A 14,191-nucleotide genomic window follows, 5' to 3' on the forward strand; every position below is an offset into this window, starting at 1 on the left:
AGAAGAGAACAAAAGGATACAAAGAGGATACAATAACAGTGTGTTCTGGGGAAGGATGAAACATCACTGGTGCCAGACAACAGAAGGCAGCAAAGTAGAATAGAATAGACAAGTAACAAGGGAACTTGAGAGTAGACAACTCTGTTAAAATTGTATTCTGGCTTAACCTTTAACAAAAGGCTGAGGGGGTGAGAGAGACATTTAGCGCCCCGTCATCCCTACTGACATCCAGTGGTATGATAGTAATTATATTAACCCGCTCATACAGTCAATTAATATTTGCACCAATCACAATTTGCAGTGAGTCAGTGGGGGCAGATGGAAGAACATCCTACTGATAAGAACAGCAATGAAACCAAATCAAACTTTATTTGTCACATGAGCCAAATACAATACAGACCTTACCATGAACTGCTTACTTACAAGCCCTTAACCAACAATGCAGTTTAAGAAAGACTTAACCTTTTGCTTGTAGGGGGCAGTATTTTCGTTTTTGGCAAAAAAAAACGTAACCATTTGAAACGGCCTATTTCTCAGCCCCAGAAACTAGAATATGCATATAATTGTCAGATTAGGATAGAAAACTCTAACGTTTCCAAAACTGTAGAAATATTGTCTGTGAGTATAACTCACTCATTTTCCTCAGGCGAAAACCTGAGGAAAATCCAATCAGGAAGTGCCTCTTATTTTGAAACCTCTGTTCCTATGCATGCCTATCCTCCATTTAAAGGGATATCAACCAGATTCATTTTTCTATGGCTTCCCTAAGGTGTCAACAGTCTTTAGACATAGTTTCAGGCTTTTATTTTGAAAAACGAGCGTGAAAGATCACATTGCGTAAGTGGATAGGTAGGGGCTCTCAGAGTGAGTTTTGCGCTACAGAGTAAAGCGGCCATTGTTACTCCTGGCGTTATTGAAAAACCTACACAGCAGTTTGATATACACTGCTCAAAAAAATAAAGGGAACACTAAAATAACACATCCTACATCTGAATGAATTAAATATTCTTATTAAATACTTTTTTCTTTACACAGTTGAATGTGCTGACAACAAAATCACGCAAAAATGATCAATGGAAATCAAATTTATCAACCCATGGAGGTCTTGATGTCGAGTCACACTCAAAATTAAAGTGGAAAACCACACTACAGGCTGATCCAACTTTGGTGTAATGTCCTTAAAACAAGTCAAAATGAGGCTCAATAGTGTGTGTGGCCTCCACGTGCCTGTATGACCTCCCTACAACACCTGGGCATGCTCCTGATGAGGTGGCGGATGGTCTCCTGAGGGATCTCCTCCCAGACCTGGACTAAAGCATCCGCCAACTCCTGGACAGTCTGTGGTGCAACGTGGCGTTGGTGGATGGAGCGAGACATGATGTCTCAGATGTGCTCAATTGGATTCAGGTCTGGGGAACGGGCGGGCCAATCCATAGCATCAATGCCTTCCTCTTGCAGGAACTGCTGACACACTCCAGCCACATGAGATCTAGCATTGTCTTGCATTAGGAGGAACCCAGGGCCAACCGCACCAGCATATGGTCTCACAAGGGGTCTGAGGATCTCATCTCGGTACCTAATGGCAGTCAGGCTACCTCTGGCGAGCACATGGAGGGCTGTGCGACCCCCAAAAAAATGCCACCCCACACCATGACTGACCCACCGCCAAACCGGTCATGCTGGAGGATGTTGCAGGCAGCAGAACGTTCTCCATGGCGTCTCCAGACTCTGTCACGTCTGTCACATGTGCTCAGTGTGAACCTGCTTTTATCTGTGAAGAGCACATGGCACCAGTGGCGAATTTACCAATCCTGGTGTTCTCTGGCAAATGCCAAACGTCCTGCACGGTGTTGGGCAGTAAGCACAACCCCCACCTGTGGATGTCGGGCCCTCATACCACCCTCATGGAGTCTGTTTCTGACCGTTTGAACAGACACATGCACATTTGTGGCCTGCTGGAGGTCATTTTGCAGGGCTCTGGCAGTGCTCCTCCTGCTCCTCTTTGCACAAAGGCGGAGGTAGCGGTCCTGCTGCTGGGTTGTTGCCCTCCTACGGCCTCCTCCATGTCTCCTGATGTACTGGCCTGTCTAGTTCCAGAATCACTCGACATCTCCATTTCACAGCAAACAGCCCATCGAGGACCATGTGCTCTGCTTGCCGGTCAGTGTCATGGCACCATAATATAACAATGATACAGTGCATATAAGTAAACGGACTATTAGCTCAAAGTGGGAGTATCCTGGAAAATTAACTATTTTATCCTCCTCCTCCTCCATTTAGGTTGCCTGCCTGTCTCTTCTCCCACCTCCAGCATCTCCCTGGCCTGCCCGTGTGCATTTAGGCTGCCTGTCCAGTCCATCCTCCTCCCCCTCTCCTCCAGTATCTCCTTGCCTGTGTCTACAGTATCTAGGCTGCCTGCATGTCCTGTCCTGTCCTCCTCTTACTCCTCTAGTATCTCCCTGCCTGTGTGAACAGTATCTGGCCTCCCTGTCCTGTTCCTCCTCTTCCTCCTCTAGTATCTCCCTGCCTGTGTGAACAGTATCTAGGCTGCCTGCATGTCCTGTCCTGTCCTCCTCTTCCTCCTCTAGTATCTCCCTGCCTGTGTGAACAGTATCTGGCCTCCCTGTCCTGTTCCTCCTCCTCTTCCTCCTCTAGTATCTCCCTGCCTGTGTGAACAGTATCTGGCCTCCCTGTCCTCCTCCCCCTCTCCTCCAGTATCTCCCTGCCTGTGTGAACAGTATCTGGCCTCCCTGTCCTCCTCCTCCTCCTCCCCCCCTCTCCTCCAGTATCTCCCTGCCTGTGTGAACAGTATCTAGGCTGCCTGCATGTCCTGTCCTGTCCTCCTCTTCCTCCTCTAGTATCTCCCTGCCTGTGTGAACAGTATCTGGCCTCCCTGTCCTGTTCCTCCTCCTCTAGTATCTCCCTGTCTGTGTGTACTGTATCTAGGCTGCCTGCATGTCCTGTCCCATCCTCCTCTTCCTCCTCCAGTATCTCCCTGCCTGTGTGAACAGGCCTCCCTGTCCTATTCCTCCTCCTCTTCATTCTCCTCCAGTATCCCTCTGCCTGTGTGTACAGTAACTAGGCTGCCTGTCCTCTTCCTCCTCCTGTAGTCAGTGTCATTGTTGAGATTATTATTTATTAACTTGTTCATTGTGCCTAGCTGTTCCTGTCTGTCGGGCCATCTGTCCCCAGCGAGGTGCTGCCTCCCCGTTCTGTTCCCCCTGCCCGCGGGGGAGAAGGGGGACTGCTGGAGCACGCCTCACCTTCTGCTGACAGTCACCCACCGGCCCACCGGGCACTGGCCCACCGGGCACCACGCCTTCTGTCAGCACTTTAGACCATCGTTCGTTACCTTGACAAACTTATCACGGACACCAAGTTCACCCTGCTCACTGGTGCAAAGGCATGACTAATAGAAAGCTGCAACAATGACACTTGTTGGTTACACAGGCCTCCAATCTGTTGGTAATTGGGTCACACGGGCCTCCAATCTGTTGGTAATTGGGTCACACGGGCCTCCAATCTGTTGGTAATTGGGTCACACGGGCCTCCAATCTGTTGGTAATTGGGTCACACGGGCCTCCAATCTGTTGGTAATTGGGTCACACGGGCCTCCAATCTGTTGGTAATTGGGTCACACGGGCCTCCAATCTGTTGGTAATTGGGTCACACGGGCCTCCAATCTGTTGGTAATTGGGTCACACGGGCCTCCAATCTGTTGGTAATTGGGTTACAATTATGTTTGCCATGTTTCTGTCGATATTATGGATCTAATTTGGAGGGGTTTTTTCGGCGTTGTCGTGACCGCAATTTCCAGTGGATTTCTCAACAAAACGTGGACAAGAAACGGAGGAATTTTGGCTATAAAAACAATCTTTATGGAACAAAAGGAACATTTGCTGTCTAACTGGGGGTCTCGTGATTGAAAACATCCGAAGCTCATCAAATGTAAACGATTTAATTTGATTGCTTTTCTGATTTTTGTGACCAAGCTTCCTGCTGCTAGCTGGACATAATGCTAGGGGCTGAATAATTTTGCACGCCCAATTTTTCAGTTTTTGATTTGTTAAAAAAGTTTGAAATATCCAATAAATGTCGTTCCACTTCATGATTGTGTCCCACTTGTTGTTGATTCTTCACAAAAAAATACAGTTTTATATCTTTATGTTTGAAGCCTGAAATGTGGCAAAAGGTCACAAAGTTCAAGGGGGCCGAATACTTTCGCAAGGCACTGTATATACTAGGCGGTGTCAGAGGAAGGCCCAAAAAATTGTCAAAGACTCCAGTCACCCAAGTCATAGACTGCCGTGCGGTTGCAAAGAGAACAAGCAGTACCGGAGAGCCAAGTCTCAGTCCAAAACGCTCCTTAAAAGCTTCTACCCCCAAGTCACTCCACTCCTACTTACATGTACAAATTACCTCAACTAACCTGTCCCCCCTGCACATTGACTCGGTACCCCCTGTATATAGCCCCATTATTGTTATTTTATTGTGTTACTTTAATTTTTTTTGTTTATTTAGTAAATATTTTCCTAACTCTATTTTCTTCAAACTGCATTGCTGGTTAAGGGTTTGTAAATAAGCATTTCACTGTAAAGTCTGTTGTATTCGGCGCATGTGACAAATAAAGGAGGGGGAGGGGGGCTGGAAGGGCACTACAGGAAGTGGCTAGCAGCAGAGCAGAGAGGTGCTAGGAGGCGTGTAGCCCTTCTCCTCTGGGACGACATCTCATTATTGTGAACATGGTAGTTGTTCAGATTGGCCCACGCTCGCCTGGCCAGGAGCCAGCGCACTTATCTCAATTTAATCCTGTATAATGATTCAGCAGAGAGCAACTCTTAAATTATCGGCAGACACACTCTCCACTAAACACAACACAAGCGCACGCACGCACAAACGATCACGGGCATCACGCACAGCAGCCAGACAAACTCAAACAGCACAGATCCCCAAAGAAAAAAGGAACATGCACTTTCCTCCTGGCTTTGAAACTAGCGACTTTGTGATGTGAGTTGGTATACACATAATACAACCTAGAGAATATGACAAGCAATGTTCTCAGATGATGAAATCATTTACCAACCCCAACCCTCAGAAGTGGTTGGACTCCACAGTCCGCCGGTATTACACAGGTTGTTTGTATCACTATACTCTGTGTATGGTTGCATGTCTGAACCAGGCAACAAGACAAACCTCGGTGGGAAACCCAAAAAGGATCAAAGGGATGACAGACACGGAAACACACCCCCCCCCCCCCGGACAGACACAGAAACACCCTCCCCCCCCCCGACAGACACAGAAACACACACCCCCCCGACAGAAACACACACACCCCCTGCTGCAAGCAGCTCCACCTTTGAACACTACTCAGGAGCTTTCATCCCTGCTATACCGCCCTCCCTGCTATACCGCCCTGCCTGCTATACCGCCCTCCCTGCTATACCGCCCTCCCTGCTATACCGCCCTGCCTGCTATACCGCCCTGCCTGCTATACCGCCCTGCCTGCTATACCGCCCTCCCTGCTATACCGCCCTCCCTGCTATACCGCCCTCCCTGCTATACCGCCCTCCCTGCTATACCGCCCTCCCTGCTATGCCGCCCTGTAGGTAGAAGGCAAGGCAGCCCACTGTCTGTTCACTCCTCTCACACCTCCAGTCCACCTGGTACCAACACACAGGCACAATCACACACACACACACACATATATTACACCAACACACACGCCCTTCTCCGTGTCAAAGCAACAGCTCTGTTAGTGGGTGGAAGGGGACTGTTTAATAACAAACCACAGTCATAGAACTGAAAAGAATAGAAACAAGGGCAGAACCTGGGTATACCCATCATGCAACAACAGGACCACAATATGAACCAAAGGGAAAGTGATTGATTCATACTACACAGTAGAAATCCTAATGAAACCAGTGATGAAATCCTAATGAAACCAAACTAGCAGAGAGGTGGTATGTGGCTGGGTTAGACCGTACTTGTTCCTGGATCACGGACCGGAGAGGTCAGCCAGAGGTCAGCCAGGGCATGAGACAGTGACCTCCGCTCATCCGACACAGGACTATGAGGTGGGAGGAAGAAGGCTGACAGGAAAACAAGGCTTACGGGGGTGGAATGATTGGGGGTCGAGGGTCAGACTGAGAAGAAGGTTGGGTGGGTGAAGGTCTAGCAGTACCTTAACTGGCAGATGCCAGGGCCTAGCTGGTCTACAGTGCCAGGGCCTAGCTGGTCTACAGTGCCAGGGCCTAGCTGGTCTACAGTGCCAGGGCCTAGCTGGTCTACAGTGCCAGGGCCTAGCTGGTCTACAGTGCCAGGGCCTAGCTGGTCTACAGTGCAGTACGGTGCAGGGATCATTCTCCAGTAGTCCACAATGCAGGAAGCACGACAACACAACACAGGACAGGACACAACAGGACCAGGAGTTAGTCCTGTTGACGTAGGACCAGGAGTTAGTCCTGTTGACGTAGGACCAGGAGTTAGTCATGTTGACGTAGGACCAGGGGTTAGTCCTGTACACAATAGTCTCTTGGTCAGTTCACAAGGTCAGGAAAAAACATCTGTCTTCCTTCACATAACCTTCCTCTGATCCAGTATGGATCAGTGCCAAAGCCCTGACTGCATGCCTTTACGTTTCCCCCTGGGTTGCACCTGCCTCACTTACCGCCCTCCTGTGTTTACAAGACCCTGGCTGCGTCTGGGCGGTGGGGGGAGCTGCTGCAGCTGTACAGCAGGCAGATGGAGGGACCTCTGCCAGTAAAAATTGATGGTCACCGTAAAACCACTGTAAAAACCCTCTTCTGTTCAGGGCCCTAATAACCCTGCCTCCGCCCAGACCACACCTCCAGGGCCCGCCCCACACTCCCCTGGCATTACATCAGGCTTAATGGTGCGTCTGCTCCTCATCCCCTCCCCCCTTGCTAGACTCAGTGTCAGGAGCCCGAGAAGAGTTATGGTTAAGAGCTGTGCTCTGGACACAGGCGAGAACTCATTCAATCACCTTAGCATGCACTGATATGTGGCCTGGGAGAAGCAGGACAGAGCCAGTAACATAAAGATGGGCCGGGATACAGATGGAGGGACAGCAGAAAGAGGAGGGAGTAGAGGGAGAATGTGTATGAAGGGGAAGAAGAAGACTTTCTGCCATGCTGTACCATTAGTCGGGAGAGGCAGAGGTTGATCCAGAACTGGGGACGAGACGGAGACCTAAATTAGCTGGTTAAGGATACGAACAGGAGAGGAACAATCTTAGCTTAAATAAGTACCAGTGGAGACCCGTGACAATGTCTGCTGAAGAAGCTTATGTCGTGAATATTTAGGGCAAACATTTGTGGAGATTTTACTCTTGAATGCAATTCTAAAAATCTCAACACTTTGCGTCTCTCAACCAAACTTCAGGCATAAAAAGACTAGGACAGGAATAAGTACAATAAGTCCCACTATGACCTCCAGTCATCAAAGGAGAAAAGGAACAATATAGGAATAAGGTGGAGTCATACTACACAGGGTCCGACGCCCTCCGCATGTGGTAGGGGCTACAGTCCATTAAAGATTACAAAGGAAGGCCTGCCCAACGATGCCTCTCTACCAGACAAACTCAATGCACGTATTGAAAACAAAAACATCAAGGCGGTTATGAGGGCCGTCACTGACCCAGAGGATTGGGTGATCTCACATCTGTAATCATGAAGTGCTTTGATAATCTGGTTATGGCACACATTAACTCCATCATCCCAGACCCATTCCAATTTGCATACCGCCCCAACAGATCCATAGATAACACAATCTCAATTGCTCTCCACACTGCCCCTATCCACCTAAATAAGAGGAACACCTATGTGAGAATGCTGTTCATTGACGACAGCTCATGGCAGAGGGTGGTGCTACAGCCCAGTACATCACTCGGGGAGAGCTGCATGCCATCCAGGACATTATATCAGGCAGTGTGATAGGAAGGCCCGGAAAATCCTTAAAGACTCCAACCACCCAAGCCAAAGACTATACTCTCTACTTCTGCACGGCACGTGGTGCCATTGCATCAAATCTGGCACCAACAGGCTCTTGAACAGCTTCTATCCCCAAGCAATAGGACTGATAAATAGCTAACAAAAGAGCAACACTGACTTTCTGAGTTAACCTTGTATCCTCATTCGGAGTTAACCTTGTATCCTCATTCGGAGTTAACCTTGTATCCTCTTTCGGAGTTAACCTTGTATCCTCTTTCGGAGTTAACCTTGTATCCTCATTCGGAGTTAACCTTGTATCCTCTTTCAGAGTTAACCTTGTATCCTCTTTCAGAGTTAACCTTGTATCCTCTTTCGGAGTTAACCTTGTATCCTCTTTCGGAGTTAACCTTGTATCCTCTTTCGGAGTTAACCTTGTATCCTCATTGACCTTCTTATCCACATTCAAGCTGCTGCTACTCTGTTTCTTATATCCTGTTGCCTAGTCAACTTACCCTTATACATATCTACCTCTATCACTCCAGTATCCCGGCACATTGTAAATACGCTATTGGAACTGACCCTGTATATAGTATGGTATTGAACTGACCCTGTATATAGTATGGTATTAAACTGACCCTGTATATAGTATGGTATTAAACTGACCCTGTATATAGTATGGTATTAAACTGACCCTGTATATAGTATGGTATTAAACTGACCCTGTATATAGTATGGTATTAAACTGACCCTGTATATAGTATGGTATTAAACTGACCCTGTATATAGTATGGTATTAAACTGACCCTGTATATAGTATGGTATTGAACTGACCCTGTATATAGTATGGTACTGGAACTGACATTGTATATATTATGGCAAACCTCTTCAAGGTTAGGAGCGTTTGTCACAAATTAAGTGGGAAACTGTCACCAAAATCACCTCAGAATGAGAGTTATTTCGAACAGGACGGTGTCTGTGTTTGTTTCTCCGTCCGGGTCCACCCAGGCTGCAGGCTAGGTGAAGGATAGCAGGGTTTGGTACACGAATCGGGTTCTCGGTAGGTTCAGGTCCAAACGCCAACAGGTAAGTCCAAAACAGTCCAGCTCATACACGGTAAATCCAGCCGATATATATCGCCTCTTTCTCTATGGTTCACAGATCCTTCCAGCCCCCTCTCTCTCTTCCTGGTTTGTCTTGACCCTTAATCTGTGGGTCGGCCCCACCTTCTGAGCGTCCCCCTTGCTTCTGGGACTTGTAGTTTTGGCAGTCGGCCATATTGTGATCTGTAGTTCTGATCGGGGTGGCCATTTTAGCGATCGGGCAGAGCCCGTTTATTAGTTGTGCTCTCACATATCTGCCATTTATCACTCGACCCCCTTCTTTGTCACAATATATATATATTTTCTTTATTTAACTAGGCAAGTCAGTTAAGAACAAATTCTTATTTTCAATGACGGCCTAGGAACAGCAAAAAAAATAAACGTCCTCTCACTGTCAACTGCGTTTATTTTCAGCAAACTTAACATGTGTAAATATTTGTATGAAAATAACAAGATTCAACAACTGACATAAACTGAACAAGTTCCACAGACATGTGACTAACAGAAATTGAATAATGTGTCCCTGAACAAAGGGGGGGGTGTCAAAATCAAAAGTAACAGTCAATATCTGGTGTGCCCACCAGCTGCATTAAGTACTGCAGTGCATCTCTTCCTCATGGACTGCACCAGATATGCCAGTTCTTGTGTGAGATGTTACTCCACTCGTCCACCAAGGCACCTGCAAGTTCCCGGACATTTCTGGGGGGGGAATGGCCCTAGCCCTCACCCTCTGATCCAACAAGTCCCAGACATGCTCAATGGGATTGAGATCCGGGCTCTTCGCTGGCCATGGCAGAACACTGACATTCCTGTCTTGCAGGAAATCACGCATAGAATGAGCAGTATGGCTGGTGGCATTGTCATGCTGGAGGGTCATGTCAGGATGAGCCTGCAGGAGGGTACCACATGAGGGAGAAGGATGTCCGTCTTCCCTGTAATGCACAGCGTTGAGATTGCCTGCAATGACAACAAGCTCAGTCCGATGATGCTGTGACACACCGCCCCAGTCCATGAAAGAACCTCCATATCGATCCCGCTCCAGAGTACAGGCCTCGGTGTAACGCTCATTCCTTCACGATAAAAGCGAATCCGACCATCACCCCTGGTGAGACAAAACAGCGACTCGTCAGTGAGGAGCACTTTTTGCCAGTCCTGTCTGGTCCAGCGACGGTGGGTTTGTGCCCATAGGCGACTTTGTTGCCGGTGATGTCTGGTGAGGACCTGCCTTACAACAGGCCTACAAGCCCTCAGTCCAGCCTCTCTCAGCCTATTGAGGACAGTCTGAGCACTGATGGAGGGATTGTGCTTTCCTGGTGTAAGTCGGGCAGTTGTTGTTGCCATCCTGTACCTGTCCCACATGTGTGATGTTCGGAAGTACTGATCCTGTGCAGGTGTTGTTACACGTGGTCTGCCACTGCGAGGACGATCAGCTGTCCGTTCTGTCTCCCTGTAGCACTGTCTTAGGCGTCTCACAGTACGGACATTGCAATTTATTGCCCTGGCCACATCTGCAGTCCTCATGCCTCCATGCAGCATGCCTAAGGCACGTTCACGCAGATGAGCAGGGACCCTGGGCATCTTTCTTTTGGTGTTTTTCAGAGTCAGTAGAAATCATCTTCAGTGTCCTAAGTTTTCATAACTGTGACCTTAATTGCCTACCGTCTGTAAGCTGTTAGTGTCTTAACGAGCGTTCCACAGGTGCATGTTCATTAATTGTTTATGGTTCATTCAAGCATGGGAAACAGTGTTTAAACCCTTTACAATGAAGATCTGTTTAGTTATTTGTATTTTTAGAAATTATCATTGAAAGACAGGGTCCTGAAAAAGGGATGTTTCTTTTTTTGAGTTTATATAGTATGCCAACTTACTTCATTTTTTCCTATTCTAATTTCTTGTGTTTTTTTTCTAGTATCAGATTGTTATTGACTATTGCATTGTTGGGTTTAGAGCTGGCAAGAAAGGCATTTCACTGTACTTTTGCATGTGACATTAAAACTTGAAACTATATTGAAACTACAGTGATATTGATTAATTCTATTATATTCAACCCATTCAAACCTTTGCGACGGTCAAACTGTTCCTTAAAAAAACACTTCCCCAGCCTCCCGAGTGGCGCAACAGTCTGAGGCACTGCATCGCAGTGCTAGAGGCGTCACTACAGACCGGGTTCGATCCTAGGCTGTATCACAACCGGCCGTGATCGAGAGTCCGCTAGGGCGGCACACAATTGGCCCAGCGTCGTCCGGGATAGGGTAGGGTTTGTATATTCTCCCAGTCTGGTTTTATCAAAAACATTGTACCTTCACAATTCACACAGACATCTCCGTCCTACTCTTCCACAGTTTCAATCTCAAATCCTGGCCCATATAGCTGTCAATAGTACATTATTTTCCGTTCCTAACCCTCACTCACAGCTCCCTCTGAAGCTCATGTCCTCAAGCCTGGCTCCTTGTTCATAGACACACTATGATTGCACTGAGAATAAACCGACAACAGAACAAAACAACACAATCAAAACAGAGAAACTAAACGGGGTAGTTTTGTTGTGGGAAGTGCGTTGCAGTGGAAGACTCTTCTTACACCCCTGGTGCGCTCCCATCTCTCCAGCTGGGATCAGAGATTAGGAAAGAGTGGAAAGCTCTCAAGGTGCCTCTCGGAATTCTAAAAGCGTTGCGAACGGAGTTCAGGGCCGAGGAGAGACGTGAGAGATGTAGGAATCACCAGAGGACTCCCAACAGGGGGTGTTTGGCGGTGGGGGAGAGGCATCCTTACACACAGTTTTGTCTGGACACAACATCACAGGGATTTTAAAGAGAGGGGTCAAGGGTTCGTCGGTGACAGAAAAAGTTCAGAATGGCTTTGAGCAGTTTGAGGCTGGGACTTGAAATGGTCGCCATGCATCTTTAGACAGGTGTCTACAGAACAGTGGAGGGGAGAACAGAGAGCGTGGCACTGCCAGGGCCTGGCGGCTTGCTCTCAGCACAGAGACCCCTGCTGGGACCTGACTGGCACAGTGGGCACATGGCACGGGGATAGCCGTCTGCTCCATGTTCATGGAGCCTCTATAACAAGTCTGTCATTGCTAAAAGCAGATTAATGCCTGTGAGAGCAATCTTTAATTTAACATCATATCTCCCTTATAGGAAATTATCTCTTAAGTGTTTTTTTCCCCATTTTAAAGTCTCCAACAGTTTACAGGCACACTATACATTCCGGGCCTTCTAGCGATCCCTTTCATCCTTTTAAATAGCGTAAAGCTGAGCGATTAAGCAACATTTCTGTTATTTTCTGTTTTTTAAACAACTAATTGACCGATATTGGTTCAATTATTTGAATTCCATTTAGTTTGGTTTCTCTAGAAAGAAATCAGATCTGATGTAGTAGTGAGCTGTAGATTCCAACAGGCCTATATTCTACATAGTTTAGCGCAGAAAACGTGGTAATTAACTACAATAACCATAATCCATTGCGTGTCCACTTGTCCGGTCTGTGTGGGGCGCAGAGATAGGGAGAGGAAGAGACAGCAGAATGTGCGATTGAGAGGGATAGAGAGCAGTTGCTTCGTGAGGTATCTCTATCTGAAAATACATCATCTAAGTAGTTGATAGTTGGTATTCAGCAGTCATAAAAGTATGCCTTATTTACTTTGAAGAACTACTAAAATAGTGATTTTTGTCAGACAGCATAGGCAGCAGCTCTATAGTGATGAGATGATGACTTGGAATGAAATAATAAAGTCATCAAATAAAACTAATGTAATATATACAACAACTGAAATAAGTCATGTGAATATATTATTGTTAATAAGTGATAAGCAGTTACAGCACTCAACCAACCTAATTCATAGTGCATTTAATCTTTAAAATAACAATATCTAAACCCGAAATCTTAATTTTTTAAAATAATCGAACCGAAACGAGCTCAAAAAGCACTAAAGTAGCGACAACAGTGACTACTAGAAGACTAGACAGAGGGGAAGAAAAGAAAGAGGGACAAAGTGTTGCACATCAAGTACTTTTTTGATTCCCTATAAAACGTCCCCTCTTAAGAAAGCCAATGAAAATTGGCTTGGATAAAGAAAGCAATCTCAATTGATTTAAGCCCCTGAAAAACTTTCAAATAGCCTGTACCTCGAGCTCTTAAACGTCTCTGGAGAACATAAATCTCTCTCTCTCTCTCTCTCTCTCTCTCTCTCTCTCTCTCTAATCCTTAAATACAGTCTGAAGAAGCGAGAGGATTCACATCTATTCAGTTTGTCGAGTCATTCGAATGCCTTGCTCCCCAGTTGTCACTTCAGTTATTACTTTCAAACCCAATTCTTCCTCCCTTCATTGCTCCACCTATGTAGGAGGAACATGCCCTTCCGGCTGCGTGGCTTCATAACTTCCCAGGACTTTGAGAAGTCTTTGCTCCAGAGCCTTTGGGAGCAGGGTGGACAGGACTGATGCCAAGAACAGTGTCCGGTGGCGGGGAAAACAGGGCAGGCCAGTCCCTGGTGGTGATGAGGGGCCTGGAAGGAGAGAGGACAGCGCTAGCTCTGCCTGTAAGCTAATTAGCTCTGATGGAGAGAGAGAGAGAGAGAGAGAGAGAGAGGGAGGGAGAAAGAGAAAGAGGGAGGGAGAGAAAGAGAGAGAGGGGGGAGAGAGAAAGAGAGTGCTCCAGAAAAAAAATGAAATAACAAGACGACCTCCTGAAATCGCACCAGCCTTTCGAAATAGCTGACCCACTTGTGGACACACTTTCTATATCTGCCTGTCCTCGATGCAGTAACCTATATAGGTTTGCAGTATCTACACACGGGAGACTAAAAATGGGCAACTCATCTGCTGCTGCTGAGTAAAGTAACCTGTAAAACTAGGCAACGGGTCGCCAGCTGGTGCCATGATCATGTACGGTTTAGAATGTGGTCATGTGGAATGCATGTTTCAGTACATTAAACAGCTGATATATCCAAAGTGTGTGAGAGGGGACACACATCTTCACACGACACTTTTCTTAACTCCACCACTTCTCTAAAAAGAAGAGGGACGTTTGAGAAGAACAACAGCCCCTAAGACTTACGGAACGCAACAGCATAATATATGCGGGTTCTTGTCACCGGCACAATCTCCACTTCGCACCGTGTTCTTTTCAGTGATGACA

At 46.9% G+C, this 14,191-nt stretch overlaps 1 protein-coding gene across 2 annotated transcripts in view; it reads right to left on the minus strand.

Moving 5' to 3' along the window:
* The window catches only part of LOC110525252 (serine-rich coiled-coil domain-containing protein 1), a 124,788-nt gene that overhangs the window by 58,621 nt on the left and 51,976 nt on the right, over window positions 1-14,191 (minus strand). The gene's annotated exons all lie outside the window — the stretch shown is intronic.

This window comes from Oncorhynchus mykiss, chromosome 6 (assembly GCF_057628025.1).
Source record: "Oncorhynchus mykiss isolate SJ-2025 chromosome 6, ASM5762802v1, whole genome shotgun sequence".
NCBI lineage: Eukaryota > Metazoa > Chordata > Actinopteri > Salmoniformes > Salmonidae > Oncorhynchus > Oncorhynchus mykiss.